This window comes from Plectropomus leopardus, chromosome 7, assembly GCF_008729295.1.
Source record: "Plectropomus leopardus isolate mb chromosome 7, YSFRI_Pleo_2.0, whole genome shotgun sequence".
Lineage (NCBI taxonomy): Eukaryota > Metazoa > Chordata > Actinopteri > Perciformes > Serranidae > Plectropomus > Plectropomus leopardus.
The window spans coordinates 21,324,377-21,339,815 of record NC_056469.1 but is presented as its reverse complement, the minus strand read 5'-3'; positions in this window follow the sequence as shown (position 1 = coordinate 21,339,815).

The following is a 15,439-nucleotide window of genomic DNA, read 5'->3' as shown; positions in this document are numbered from 1 at the left end:
ACATTAAGCAATCCATCAAGCCTGTATTTAAAAATATCATAGCTATGTCTGGCCTTAAATACTACAAACGCCTCATAGTTTGCTTAATCTCTTACCATAGAGTGAAGCTGCCCTTTCTGTTTTAGATTATTGTTGTGTTCTTTGTTTAAAATTGTGTATCGTGGTGAATATCTTTGATGAAAAAAACACCCAGTCATAGATAGGAATTATATATATAGCAACTCATCAATAAAACAGAACATAATATGCATTTCAGAAAGCAATAAAACAAAAGATAAACACGGTTCTGTCACGATGCACTCCGTGGATTTGTTGTGCAGTTTCTCCTTTGAGACTAATTCTCTAAAACCACAGGAATGTTGCTGAAGATGAAAGGTATCTATATTTGATTTTCCAAAACCTTTGTACTGTATATTAATTATTAATTGAGCGGAAAACTCGTTTTGAATTTAACTCCTTAATCACGCACAGGAAGCTTTTTCCCTTGATTTTATCAAATTATAAAAAAAGCCACTATTGTCTGAAACTTTCTTGCTGCTGCTATCTCCTCCAGACACATGTCTTTAAGGGTCAGACAATGCCATCGGATGTATTGTGTTTCCATGTGTATTAAAATGTCCCCAGGTTCTGAGAGAAGATTATCCCGTGTCAGTTAAGATTATCTGCTTTTGTGAAGTCTGAAAAACCTTCACGTTTGATTTGGGTGAGGCGCCATTAGACGGCCCCCCAAATCTGTGAAATTGATGACAACTCTGCGCAGCGTGATCAAACCTTCCTCTTTGGGGGTTTTCACAAATGGGTACTCAATTCTCTATATGAGGAGGGAAAACGAGTGAGGCAGGTCAGAGAGGTAGCAGGCGGTAGATGAGGTGGACGGCACGAGGCCTCTTATGATGAATGATTCAGCTGCATTTAGAAAACTATTGATTCTGTCCCGGGCCTAATAGAAGGTGATGATGGCACAGAGGTGAATCCATTACCGGGTAAGAAGCTGCGTCAGGTACGCAGAAGGCTAATGTGTGTCCTTTCCCATTTGTCATCACCAGCATACGCAACTGGATGAGCATGCGAGTGTGGCATAACGGGGTGCTCCTGTCCTCTGTGTCTGTAGGTGGAGATGTGAGCACTGTCTATTAATCTCAAAGGCAACTCTGGAAAAAAAAAAAGGCCAAAAAGGCACTTTGCCACTCTATGTCCTCCCGCCTGAGGAATCTCCATGACAGAAAGAAAGCTAAAAGAAACAAAGCAGCTGTCTTTACTCAGTCATGATCCTCTCTGTCCCCATCTGAAGCGGTGCTTTTCTGGCTGGGAGGAAGGCTGAGGACCTGCACAATCAATAAGTCCTCAGGGACAGCAGTGTGTTGTGAACAAACAAGCAGCTCTCACGACTCTCATGACTCTAAATGCATGTTTGTATACAATAGCATTTGTGTCCCTTTACAGTGTGTTAAATGGAAATTCAATGATAAATGCCTAATTTTGTTCCTTTTTTTTTTTTTTTACAAACTAAAGAAAACATATTTGATTTTGACAAAATTAAGATCCTCTGAAAGTATTTGAATCTGGAAATGTAAAACATGCTATGTTTGACACATCAGGCAATTATTGTTTATGTATAAAAACTGAACTCGGCCAAATAAACAGTCCATCACAAGGTCAGCGAGAGAGCCACCTGGTCACTGCCAACAAGGTTAAGGAGGTTTAGAAACAAACAGAGTCTCTCTTGAAGTGTTGGCTTTTGCCATTTCTCTGGCATTGCCATAGGCTGAATTTCTTCACTGTTTCCATGAAGGTCTTGTGACATTTGATTAGAACGCCTTTTGGGAGTTCCTACATGCCTTTTCCTGAGTCGTTTGAAGTGTTTGCAGCTCAGTGGAGCTGTATCAACAGCAGCTGTGAAGCCTCTAAGGCCTTTTCTTTTAGAAACCAAAAAGGTGTGTCATTCCATCTCGAAATCTTTTGACTAACCCTCTGCCTCTTGCTTAAGAGAGACGAAGAAGCTGAAGAAACCTGGGTCCCCGTTCCCTCTCGTATATGTTAGATCTTAGAATATTTTGTCTCAGCACTGAATGAATCTATATCTCATTCCATATATTGTCCTATTGTCATATATATAATAGGCTGAATTTCTTCACTGTTTCCATGAAGGTCTTGTGACATTTGATTAGAACGCCTTTTGGGAGTTCCTACATGCCTTTTCCTGAGTCGTTTGAAGTGTTTTATATATAATATATATATATATATGCCTAATCATATTGGTAATTAAATGAGCAGCAGCTGATTGTGCATGTGCATTATTGTCATCATCTCAATCCAGATTTCTTAATCTGGATAGTTAAAAGTACATCTTTTTACTCATATGGACTGGTGAGATTTACCACAAGTATAGTCTGACAGTGACAAATGATATTGTATTTTGAAAAGTGTAACAATAACGGCATGTTTTGTTTATCGATTGTTGGCATCACTTCCAAACATTCCCATACCCGGGCTGGTATAAACAATATGTATCATTCTACCCAGAGAGGATGAATATTTGGATAAAAGATGAAAGCGCTGGGAGTTCACATCACCCAAATCATTACTATCATTACAGTTACCTCTTTTCATGACTCTAATTCCACATTTCGTGCCTTTGTGCAGGCTGTTCTCCTCTCTTTATCTTAACATGCAGCTGTTTGCTCAAGGGGATAGTATTTTTAGCTCGGTAAAAAAATGTATGGAGCTTATTTACCGCCATCATATCATCAAACTGTCAAGAAGCATCTTTTGCCGACTAAACCTTTCGCATATCTGTGTACTCATAATTGATTCTCTGTTATATCGCCAGCAAAATGCCACCAAGATAACTGAGCACTGCAGCGTGGATGGTATAAAACCCTCACTGAGGTTTGATAGACTGTCACATCTTATCACAACTTTGAAACACTGAGAGGAAGGAGAGAGAGGGGGTGAATATGCACTCGACTCCTGTACCTCAAAAGGTGTTTCTGTGCTAAACATTTTCAAAGCGCCCTGCCTTGAAAATATCATTTTGTATTTTTTCAGGTTAGTGGAAACGGCAAGGATTAAGTGAGATAGAGGTAACAACTGACTTCAAACGACAAACTTTGAGATACAAGTTTGTGTTTGGAACTTTCCGTACAAGACGTGTTAGGTGCAAATAGAAATGTGGGCAAAGCAAATACCAGGTAAGAGTGCAGACATGATGGTGATGACTTTCCATTAAGTAGGACAAGGGAAGCAATATTTAATGTCATCAATTAACCCTTAAACCCCTATCAACATCAGTTTTCTTGTGATGCATTCAGACACTTTTTGGAAGCATTTAAAGCCCTGAAAACAGAGAAAATTGGTTTGATTTCTTTTGAAATTATGGCAAAAAAGTCAAATAGCAACTTGGCAAGAAATAACCCCCCCCCCCAAAAAAAAATTGTATTATTTTATATTTTATATCATCCAAAAAATAGGAAAAAATGTCCATAAAACCATTATAATATATTTAAATTTATGTTGTGAAAAAAACTACAAATAAAAATAAAACTTTAATTCTATTTTATTTTAACACTTTCTTAAGGTTATTTTCTTGTTCTTTAATTTTCCAATTTTCTTGTAACTTTTTACTATTTTCTTGCTAATTTTTTTTCTTGTACAGTGACTCATTTACTTCTTTCCATGTTTTTGAAAGAAATCCAGCCAATTTCCTCAGGTTTCAAAGGGTTAATCTTGTTTAGTGTACTTGACCGTTGCTAAGCCTAACCCTTACTAAGTTACTGTTGCTAGGCATGTTAAGCTTTCCATTCTGGGATGGCACCTTTGCAGTTCATAATAACAATGGCTGCAGATTGAGCAGCTGAAGTTCATTGTAATATCTTAAAAAATGAGACGCAGGCAAAAGTAGCTTCTCATTTCTGGCTTGCAACCAATGACTTGGCAGCTGAAATGACAACTGCTGCTTGCAAGTTTGATCATCTCGAGCTAACTAGCTAAGTCATGTTAGCTCCAGGTGACTTATTTTAAATCTTGAACCCTATAAATGGGTTTAAAATACACACTTAATGGCTGAACACATGATGGTAAAACACTGAGACCAAAGCAACATGTCTCTGCCAAAAATTCCTCTTCTTCACCAGTTGGTGAACCATGCGCAATGACGTGAAAATAAAGAAACAGCTTCTGTCATGCTTTCCAAGGTAAATTGAGTTATCTACCGTATTAAAGTACAGTATTATTACTAAAAATGTAAGCTGAGACTGTTCTTTTCTTCTAACATAACTCAGCAGAGCAAAATAGTTTAGATTCATGATGTATTGTTAGTATTTTCAAATGCAAAGAAAAAGGCATTGAAGACCATATGATATAATATTGTCCCGGGTGAGATCTTTGGCGAGGGTTGCTTAAACTTCAGCAGAAATTCATGACCTTACCTTATCAACGGATCTTCATACAGTGGTTCGTATGATATCCTACGAAAATGCGCACTATAATTTCCACAATATCCTACAAATTAGTGTCCCACGGATGATGTTACATCCTTAATGATGAAACATAAATAACATAAAGTTACAGAGATTAGGTTTAGGCAAGTAAAGTTAATAAAGTCAAAATAAACACTGTAAAGGCCTTCTTTAAAATAAGTTAGTGCACACAAAGTTTCACAATTTTGAACACCAGTCTCTTGGAGAAAACCCCAGAAAAAAGTCTTATGTTTTGTGACCTATCTGCTGCTCAGTAAAGCGTGATCGCAGCCTTCCAAGATACAATAATAGATTACTGGCTCATGATTTAATAGGATATGTAAAAAAAAAAAAAGAAAAAGAAAGGTGCATTACTTTACACAGAAACATGCATGAACAGTGCATGAGAACAGCCTGACCTTTTAGACCCCTGGTATCTCTCTTTGTAAAAATGAAAACCACTTCAGCCTTTGGAGAAATCCAGTGCATTATGGTTGCTCGGCTGTGGGTAGACAAAAACAGTTTTTGGGGAGGGGTTAGCAGACAATTGTCAATTCTAAATAGTTTTGTTTATTTATATAGCAAGACAATAAAAGCAGATAAATGAAGCAGAGTAAAAACAATAAGGTAACCATTAGAAACAGGATATCGTAGAACAAAAACAATATAATATTAAAATAGAATAGCAAAATTAAGTATAGCGATTACAGTATGGCTGACTTCAAAGATGTAGCCGATAATGTAGCAGCATTTCAGGACCATGGACAGCGTTTCACCAAATTCTGCTTTTCACAGTCTTATAACTTCTGCAGATTTATTGGCACAGACAAAACTTTTTGAAATGAACGTTAAAGGGCAAGAGAACATGTACACTTCATAAATACAACATCATAATATAAGTTGTTACAGCACCTTTTAGTGCTGGGATGCAGCCCGAAATGCTCCACAAAACAGGATTTTAAACACCTTTACTGATTCATTACTTAAACAATAGCCAACCATGTTCATGTGTCCTTGAATTGTCTTTGCTCTTTTGTGTTTTTGTCTAAACAAATCTTTCAAATTACAAATGCCAATATCCTATCCTGACAGCTTGGCTTTGAACTTTTAAGTGCAACTATTTATCCAAAAGGCTTTCACGATTGAGGAGAACCATTAATGATTTGTAAAAACATAAGATGAAAATAAAAAATAACTCTCAACAGCATGCGTAGAGCCTTTTGATGTTTCTTTTGAAATCTCGCAACATTAAAGGCATATGTTAACAGTGTGAGCCTGTGATGCCCCGCTGTGCTGAGACTGAGAAAACACCCTCCAACAAAGAACACCATCTTCCCTCAGCATCACAAGCCACGCTCCTCAAGCCAACACGCCGCACCAAGCTCATTCCCCCCTGCGTGCTCCGCTTTGAACGTCAGCTGCATAACCGAGTCCCCAAGTCACATGAAATCACAAACGTCAACCGTCACATCACATATTTATCTAGAAAATGACTGTGACAGAGTTCTGCTGGCTCTTGCTAATCAAGCATGCTTTTTGTCGATTCGCTGAGTTAAAAACCATCAGATTCTGACTTTTAACTTAAGATTGTCAGTGATTTGGTGTCAGATCTTTAACACATCAAAAGTGACTTACTGTAAAATGATATCATTTTTCTTCATTAAACCATCAGATAGATTGCGGTTAAAAAAAATCAAGTCTGGTCGTGTCTATAAAAAAACTATAACAAAGTCGGCCTCATGAGCTCACAGTCAAAGAGGATACGGACGCAAGGGAGCTTTAAAAATTGCCTAATAGCTAGCTTCATCCTAAAAATGCCTGAGACATATACTGTAGGTGAGTGTAATTTGGGCTGAAATAAATCATATACTGGTTATTCTCATTTGCCTGGATATGAAACTTTTAAATAAACCCAGGTTGCTCTCATCTCTCCCGAAACTGCAACACCTCTACAAGGCAACCTTTCACTCTGCTGGAAATCTGCTCTTTTTCGCACTGCAGGGCATAATAAATGGCAAAATTACAGCACGTTACATAACATAAACCTAAAGTTCTCAAAGTAAACAGTAACACCTCACTAGTTTTGTGACTGTGTACCTTAAAGAAACCAGTGACCTTTACCCCAGACTCTAACCATCGACCTCTGCTTGAAAGGCTCCAGTTGTTCCACCCTTTATTCTTTTTCTCTGATGTGATTCACACTTACTATGAGTCACCATGTGACCTGTCAGAGAGGTTTAGGGTGAGGCGAGCGTACCACTGTCAGCCACTGCACCCTCAGGGGGATGAGGGTCTCCGTGCATGTCAGAGGAGCGCTGCTAGTTCACAGAGGTTGTTGATGTTACACATGTATACACACGTATGCATGAACAAATGTCACGCCCTCAGAATACATTTTTTGTGATAGCTGTAATTTCAGGGAGAGCAGGAAATTATGTCGTATTTATATTTAACAACTTATATTTAGCAATTAACCTTAAACCTTAAAAATTGCTTTGACTCTTAATATCTGTAATCACATTAGTACAAATCAAATGCAGGAGACAAGAAAGTATTTTTAAACATTGATTTTTAAAATATTCAGCATGAGGGTCCATTCTTGACCCTGGAGAAAATTGGGTTGATTAAAAAAAAAAAACATGGCAAGAAACATAAAAAGATAATTGCAAAGAAAAAAAATAAAAAAAAAACACATGTTTTTTTTCCAAAAAACATGGTATATTATATATTTAAACTTATGTTACAAAAAAAGACAAAAAAAAGTATTTAATTTTTTTAGCACTTTCTTGAGGTCTTTTAATTTTGCTTTTGTTTTTTTTCTTTGTTGTTGTTTTGTATATTTATTTATTTATTTTGACAATTTAACAAGCTGGTTTCTTTTGCTTTCAACTGCATTTTTGCGGTCTTTCTAACAAATTAAGTGTCTTACGCTTATAGAAAATAAGGCCGTCCTTAAGCTAAAGTTGAATACTCACCAAAAAAAAAGAAAGGCTGTTTAGTGCATGTTGAGATTTTGTCCACTTGAAGCTTTAGAGAGACAAGTTGGTGTAAAACTCACTACAGCACATAAAGATGCATTAGTCTCCCTGATGGCTCCCGTAAGCGCAGTTAAATGTCTCATGTTGTTTATCGGTCACTTGGTAGGCCACAAAGTACTAATGATTTTACAATGCAAAGGCAATAAGTGTGTTGTTATAAGGGGACTGAAACATTAGACCCCAAGCAAAACTCAAGAGGTCAATGCAGAACATAATTTTAGATATGCTAGATTGAGATCATGAGTCCAAATCCCCCAAAGCTGTGCTCACCTCCCAGAAATTTTTGACCTCACCCCTTTTTTTTTTTTTTTAGCTTTTTTGACTTTGATCATTAAGTCCTGTGCCTCCTAATGTATAAACTTTTCATGAGAAAATGGTATGTTTCTTTAAGCTTTGTGGCAATATTTTAAGGATTTGCAGTGTTGGTCTGTTGGCTGGTTGCACCACCTCTTTGGTTACAGACTCAAATAGCTCAACTTTTTAATTCACTCAGATTCCTGGCCAAATGCCTGTGAAACTTATGACATTCACATTGCAGTTGTTATAGAGCGCTGCAGGGATGATGTTTATTTGTAGACCAACATGGAAGTTAACATCAACTTGATAAAAAAAAGTTCCACTGGATTTTGTCTTTTTTCTTTTCTCACAGAACATAAACTCTGTGGCAAACATTTCTTATTCTTAAATGTTTTGTACAGCAAGGTCATTTTTACAATCGCTGGAAGTAAAAATGTAACATAACGAACTACACCACGATAGCGTGACTTGACCTGAGTATGATGCTGGTTGCTGAATGCTCAGTAGTCTCATTTGGCCACTTGTTAGCAACCTCTTTTTTTAAGACACACAAAGGCAAAATTTATAACTGGGGTGTTTACTGACATATTTCATGCTATAAAACAAGATGTGAAGGCTCTTTAGCTTGTATTAACCACAGACTTTATCTCAGGCATTGAACCAATACTCCTGTATAAATTTCATTGACTTTTAAGACGAGGGAACCGGGAGTGCTAAAATGAACTCATTTCCGGATTGAGGACTCTTTCTTGCACCACTCTATTGTAGAAAGTCAACTCCCCCTGGTTCCAAAAACCTCCAAATTCCCAGAGAAAATACAAAGGGCATGACCTCAGTGTTCTCATTTGCGGCTGCGGCTGTGGTCATGTGGGCAGAGTGAGACAGACAGAGTGGAAAGTTTGATTGAGATGGAGCACCGTCCTTGTTTCCTGCTGTCTGAGTTCAACATCCTGTTGTGATTGTTTCCGTTATAATATTAAGAAAACACAGTGAGTGTTCCAGTGAAATAATCAGCAGGAACACTGACTGACTGAGGAGCCCCTGCACACACACAACTGAACGCACAAATTGAAGCCAAAAGTCGCTCTCAGAGCAAAAGACCACCCTCCCCTCTTAAAGCTCCTAGGAAGCTAATTGTCAACGGTACATTTTTGTATGTAAGAGAGCACTTCCCCAAGTAGTGCCTATTACTCCCTGCATGAATTGACAGGGCTAATGAGGAAATTAGGGTTTTATTAATTCACCCAGAGGACAGGATGAAGAGAGACACAGGGGAGGGAGGAGAGAAGAGGACTCCATCTTTGATTTAAAGGTTAATTTGGAGAGGAGGGTAGCGGGAGCACAGAGAGTGGTCCTGACAATATTTTGATGCTCCTGGATGTGGGCCAGCTGTCCCGCTATGGGTGCAGCTCAGGCAAAAGACAGAGCGGAGACAGACGAGAGGGAGATAAAGTGGCAGCCAAGTTTGGGTCAGGCCTGGGAATCACGCAGAGGCAATTAGGAGTGTTAGCTTCATCAGTAATGCCAGTGGCTACGTCCGTCCGTAGTATCGGTGCGAGCTTCTAGTGCCGGGCACGCTGGGTTAAGGGGCATTAGCAACTCAACACTTGACTTTGACAAGGTCAGGTTTGAGGAGCAGCAGGCGGATTGGCGTGGTGCTGATGACCTTATGCTGTCATGCTGGTGACCTTGCCATACTCAGCACTGGCCTCCTCACAGATAATGATAAGGATCACTTCCTAGACTCTCCACATTCCTGCACATCGGCACGCTGCTGCATCACTGCTCTTCAGTTTGAGAATAAAGAGGGTATTTATGTTATTTATATCGCAGAGGTGAATGTAAGCTAACAATTGATGTCCTGATCCGCATCAACATAAACCTTCCCACAGTATTTTGTGACTTTTTTGTAACAGATATTGAAGTGGATGTGTCTCTTACCTGCAGTAGCACAGGCTCCACTTGTTTAACTTGATTAAATGTGCTTTGTGTGATGAAAAACTTTTCCCTTGATATTTAACAAGCAAGTTGGTATTGTGTACAGTACATAATGGCGCATAGTTTGTACTGGAGTTGCTTTTTTTTTTTTGGTTTTTCTCCCTGAACGACAAATATGCACAGTGAGGGAATTATTTCCATACAACAGAGATGCTGCTTGAATCTGTAATTTTATCTGAATCTCATTCAGTGATGAAAGCCATTGCTTTGCCATGTTGTTGCAGTAATTGTTCATGCACAATGTCATTTTTAAGAAAAAGTCAGCTTGGGTTTCCAATACAGTAACCCCAATACAGTAACAGAGTGGGCCAGCCTCAAGTGGCCATTTCATGACCTGCAGTTTTTGGCACATCTGCACTGGGTTCAGCCACGCAGGTTGCTGCTTGCTGGAAACACATTCTTTGATGAAGATTAAGTTGATATAGCGAACATGTTAGCAAATATGTTGCTTATTTGCATGTCCAGCAGACACAGAACGTTCATTGAGAGTCCAGTTCCTGGCCTCTTGGTGAATATTAACCCATTATTCAGCCTCCTTTTGGCTCTGTTTTTTAATTTTCACTAACTTTTAAAGGGAAATATCTGGCTCTTGAGCTGCTCAGTGCTCCACTGTGTTCGGTGCCAAACTTTGCCTGTCTGCTGGTTTTTGCCGGGTTGGTAGTTCAGAGTAGGTTAGTATACATTTTCTTAAAACAGCTGCGGCTGAAAATGACACTGATCAGAGCGGTAAGAGTGAACAAATCGGTAAAGTTAAAGGCCGTAAAACCAAAACAAAGATCTGAAAGTTGTTATAAAGCTCTTCATCACTAGGAACAACACCTTCAATGTGCTGTATGTTTCTGGGGAAAAACAGCAGATTGTTCAGTCTCATTCCCAGATTGTCAAATACCAAGGCTTTGGGATAATTGTTCAGTCCGACTACTAACCCAAGATAATCACCATTTGACAACCTGGAAATGAGACTCAAAAATCAACTACCTTTCTTCAGAATTACATACTAAATGTTTGAAAGTGGTCATGTGATCCATTCTTAATTATTATACAAATATTGATTATAGCAGCTTTAAAGCTAATTTTGACATTGACATTATCCCTAAAGCCCAGTTCAGACCACAGATTTGTGACAAGATGAAACCATTTTGGAAAGTTGCAGAGAAAAGTTGCAGCTGTGTGAACTGGCATGTTTCAGCTCGACTCAAGCCAGCTGTGACTCAGCTTGTGAAGTCACCAGTGGCTGGTTTTCGAACGCTAAGCCCAGTTCAGATCAAATATTTGTGATGAGATGAGTAGAAACTTGGCATTACTTGCAATTCACCAGTCTGCAATATTCTGAAAACCTGCCAGTTTTGAGCTGAATGCAAAGACAAAAAACCTTTTATGTTTGTTTTTCACAAAATGTTATCAAATTAATCCATTAGATTTGCTTATTTCTAAACTGCCCCCCCCCCCCCCCCAAAAAAAAAAATCAATTGCAGTTTGACATCCTTGAGCTTTCTGATTCTTCACTTTGGAAAGACCCCACACAGAGGAAAAAGAAGATTATGCTTTTAGCTCATGTTCTTACACCTTGTTAAAAAGCAACAAGTCATATTTAATCACTTTGTTCAATAATTCACTTATCAAACTCTCATTCGGGGCTGTGTGGGTTGCTTTAATTGGCCCATGTGAGAAGTCATCCATTAAAGAGCAGTTGGAACAAGCCAGAGGTGATGCTGCATGATTTATGGGACACCTTCAGAGGGACATCAACAGGATTACATTTGTCTTTAGTCTCTGCTTGAAAGGAAACACACATAACATCCTAACACCCCTTTAGTGTGTCACGTAAAAAATTGCTACAAGTAATGCTTGAGATGCTCAGGTGAATGTTTCGGGAGATTTATTGCTTTCGGGTCAGACATGTTTAATAATTGAATATTACAATTAAGCTCATGTGAGGTGAAAGGGAAAAAATACAGAATAACACGCAGCAGCAGTCGATTTAAAAATAATGAGTGCTTTTAACCACCTCCGGTTATGAGAGTGTTCATTTTAAATATTTCATTGATCTTTCTTTGCAAATATGAGACCCTGTGGAGTTAAATCAGCTGTGATGTATGTTCAAATGTGTTGTAAAAACACGATAACAAAATCAGAATTTGCTTTACAAAATCATTTTAATGTAGTTCCTGCAATCATTAAAAGACCATTTACAAGATGGAAGGAATACTGAAAACTTGTCAGATTATAATTAACATACTGATTGACACCAATGACTGTTTTTCCTCCCACTCTACAAAAATGATGCCAAAATATCCTGTCATTTGGAGCTAGAGTCTGCACAGCAGTTTTCGCAGTGGTATCCAGGTCAGCCCATACACCCATCCAACCAGACGCAAGCAGTGCCATTTAATGCGAGCAGACCAACAGACACACACAGCTGTCAATCACAACATCAAACCCTGTTTTTATAGCATCCCATCTCATCAGATAGTGATGCTTGTGATGCTTGTGATGGTCGGTGGTGTGTTCCGTCAAAATATGTTGTGCTTGATACCCTTCCTGCGTCAGTTTTGGACGTTCAGGGATGCTGTGTAAATTTAAGTTTGTTACATGCATATTGTCTTTTCAAAATAAATTTATGTTTTCACAAGAAATTTACAGTTTTTTCTAGTTTAATGCATATGATATTTTTCGAAATACATTTACAAAGGTAAAACACTTCATTTTTTAGGTTTACTTTCTTAGATTTCAGTAAGAAAAGCACGTTTGGGTTTGAAATAAATAAGCTTGTTACTACATAATTTGGTCTGTCTATATGTGTCTGCGCTGTGATGGTCTGGCGAACTGTCCAGGGTGTACCCCGCCTTCCGCCCGATGGCAGCTGGGATTGGCTCCACCACACCCCCCCCCCCCCCCCCCCCCCCCGCGACCCTTATGAGGACAGGCAGTTACAGAAAATGACTGAGTAACTACATAATTAGATGTCACATGACATACATCACTGGTTAAGTATCGTTACCATACTAGCACACTACATTGTTATTAAAACAGCTCTACTGACAGCGATCTCCTGGGTGAAAGTCTGGAGTTTGTTTGACCCATTCACCTGCCCTTCTGCCTACCCAGTGCAGACCTTTGTCCTATTAGTATTCTCAGTACTACAGTATTTGCCTAGAGCATAAACAAATGTCCCCTTCCAGGTTATTTTATATAGCTGCTAAAAGTTGCCTCTTTGCATCTGTATATGACACCGACGGGCCAGTGACCAAGCATTGGTATCTGAAAAACAAACACTTGAACATACATCAACATGATAAAAATAACCTAAAATGACAGAGACCATCTAAGGGAAAAAATATTTGATATGTATTTTGTTTTTTAAGTCTAGCCAATTTTGAATCTGCTAACATGGAGGGGGCGGAGTTTATTACATATACTGCAGCCAGCTACCAGGTGGCGATCAAGATGCTTTGGCTTCACTTTGGGCAGCTGTTGTGTTAGTCATCCTTATCCTTATTATAGGCTATGACTGATACCATCACATTTATGGGCCCCACAATAATTTGTACTACTCCAAAGTTGAAAATTATAAATTAAAAGTTTGTTTAAAATTAATGTGGCCTGAATAATTATAAAACTCTCTCTGACTGAAACTGCTGCATTGCAACAGATTTCTGTTTGCCCGATACCTGGCAGAGCAGTTGGACAGTACAAAGTAAACAGTACCCCATGGCCTACGCTGGACCACTAGATTCTGCTCAGATAATTCAACATCAAAACTGCTAATGTTTACATTAGAATGGTACTCATCCCTTTAATAAAATATTCATATTTGCATGGTGCTGATCCAAATCCTCTGACTGCCAGCTGAACCAGACAGGGGCCAAACAACCCCTGCACAAGCAAAGGGGAAAAAAGCCATCTCATGAATAACAGACAAGTGTATGAGCCATGGCATATGTGGCTCTCTGATCTAATTATTTTGACTTCTCTACCTCTGCCAAGACTCTGAAGCAATCACCAGCAGAGCAAAGATTGTGAAATTACTGGTACATCAAGTCAGATGAGTTATTTATGCTTACAGCCTCGACTGTGTTTGTTGTGTTCTGTTGTGACGCAGTCCAGCTTAATGAAACAGCAATTTGGCTAAACGGGTCAGTTTGCCCCACCGCTACTCCAGCATCGGTTTGTAAGTATTTGCTGTGCATGTTCAAGGCACATAATAATAAATAATAAATAATAATAAAAAACTATTTGTGCAAAAATGACTGAGCTATTATGCCTTTTGAAGGAAGGCAGTATGGATTATGGGTAAGGTCTTTAAAGTTTGTTGAACATTTCTTACCAAGCCGCTTATTGCCTTTTTACCAAGGTTTTTGAGGGAGATCGCACTAATTTGCACAGGGTTTGAAGGATTAAATACTTGTGAAAGCCATCTGAAAGCAGCATAAGAAAAGTGATGTCGCTCCAGGTTTAAGAGGGTTAAAGATCCAGTGTGCTGGATTTAGCAGCATCTATTAGCAGAAAAGGTAGATTATATTCAAATCTTTGTTTTCAATTTTTTAATCACCTGGAAAAAAAAAAGAATCATTATGTTTTTTGAAACCTAATAATTGACCCAATTATATATTCATATGGTCTGCCATGTTGTTTCTAATCCAGAAAGGACAAATGTAACATTGGCTTTAGATGCAGCATTTCACATTTGCAGTGTTTTTGCGTTAGTCACTGTAGTTCTACACACAGGAGCAGTTTCAGTTCTGCAACCTCACTGCTACATGCCACCAAATCCTACACACCGGACCATTGAGATAGGAGACAGATTATTCTATTCTGAACCAGCTGACTGACAAAATGTTGCACTATTTTGGATATTACACAATAAGTAGGCCTATTCATAGGTTTTGTTGTGTTTTTTTTAGAGAACTGAATTCCAGTTAAGGTGAAAATCCTCTGAGGAAGCATTTATATGCAGTTGGCTACTCACTGTTTAACTCGCTGCTGAAACCCAGCACTTCCTAGCATCAATATTAGGTGTGCAAAGTCATCCAGCAAGCCGGATTGGATCCTTTGATGGGCTAGTTCCAGCCTGCGGGCCATATTTTTGACACAGATCAATATGTCAGATTTTAGTATAGTATTTGAATTCTTTCCCCTTTAACAGAGTGACCTCCTGTAAATCCCTTACATCTGTGTGGATTTATTCATATTATGGGCTTGCATTTTTTTCTTGTGTTTACATTGTTCATTTTGGCATAGTGGTTTGTGATTTTAAAGGAGGAGAATTTGACCTTCCAGAAGCTTACAGTTTCTCCCTCTCTACAGTCGTTCCCCGTTGTTCTGCAATGGTTGAATACTGCCATCTAAGGATTGTCTGTAATCGGATTCCACTGTGCTACAGGCAGGCAGACTTGATCCTACATTTCTTTGCTTCTCTTGTTGAGCTTGAAAACAGTATATAAAATGTAATCAATGCACAACAAAGGGAATTGTTTAAGATTAAGAGAGGTATAGGGATTGAGTGAGTTCAGGGATTTAATTCTTGTAACCTGAAATAAATGGATCCACAGTGTTTAAAAAGAACACCAGGGAGTCTTGGTTTTCTGTATTTACCACAGTGTGTACTGTAATTGAACCAGAAATGGTTTTCTGACAGTTCTCGTTCAC